A 724-nucleotide genomic window follows, 5' to 3' on the forward strand; every position below is an offset into this window, starting at 1 on the left:
TGGTGCAGGTTATGTTTCAGGGTTAGTTCACTTCAGCGCACGCATGATCTACTGACGAGCCTTCAGTGGGCGTGACAGATTGCGCACAATATTATATATTATTACAAAAAAGTTATGTAATATAGCCTACTATATATATATATATATATATATATACACGTCTATATATAGTTGTATGATATGTTAATTATAAAGCGTTATAAGTAATAAATAAGGTAATATTATTCTAATATGATATTGTTATATTTATTTTATTGGCATAGCCTCTATAACAGTTATCTGTATAAATTATAAAACACTATTATGACAAGGTAATGTTTAATTTATTATATTATATATATTTATTGAGAATGTCTTGAGTCTTAACCAGGAATATACTCTGGGTTGAGTGAACTTACTCCTGGATGCGTTTTTGGAACCACATACCTCGAGTAAGCAAGGTTTTGGGTTAATCAACCAAAAGTTCAGGGTTTAGCAGATGGTAAGTTAACCGTGCTTTCTGGAATACACCCCAGAACAGAACAAAACAAAAAACATAACACAACACAATATAACATAACATAACATATAACATAACGTAACGTAACGTAACGTAACATAACATAACATAACATAACATAACCTTGCATAGCATAGCATAACATAACATAATATATATAATTTTTATTCTATATGCCACTGATATGTTTGGTTATGTACTTGCTGTACGATATGCTCATATATA

The 724-nt window shown here is 29.8% G+C and overlaps 1 protein-coding gene across 1 annotated transcript in view; it reads right to left on the minus strand.

Moving 5' to 3' along the window:
- Positions 1-724, minus strand: part of LOC107686292 (C-myc promoter-binding protein-like) — a 37,771-nt gene that overhangs the window by 26,357 nt on the left and 10,690 nt on the right. The gene's annotated exons all lie outside the window — the stretch shown is intronic.

This window comes from Sinocyclocheilus anshuiensis, unplaced genomic scaffold (assembly GCF_001515605.1).
Source record: "Sinocyclocheilus anshuiensis isolate Anshui unplaced genomic scaffold, SAMN03320099.WGS_v1.1 scaffold481, whole genome shotgun sequence".
Taxonomy (NCBI): domain Eukaryota; kingdom Metazoa; phylum Chordata; class Actinopteri; order Cypriniformes; family Cyprinidae; genus Sinocyclocheilus; species Sinocyclocheilus anshuiensis.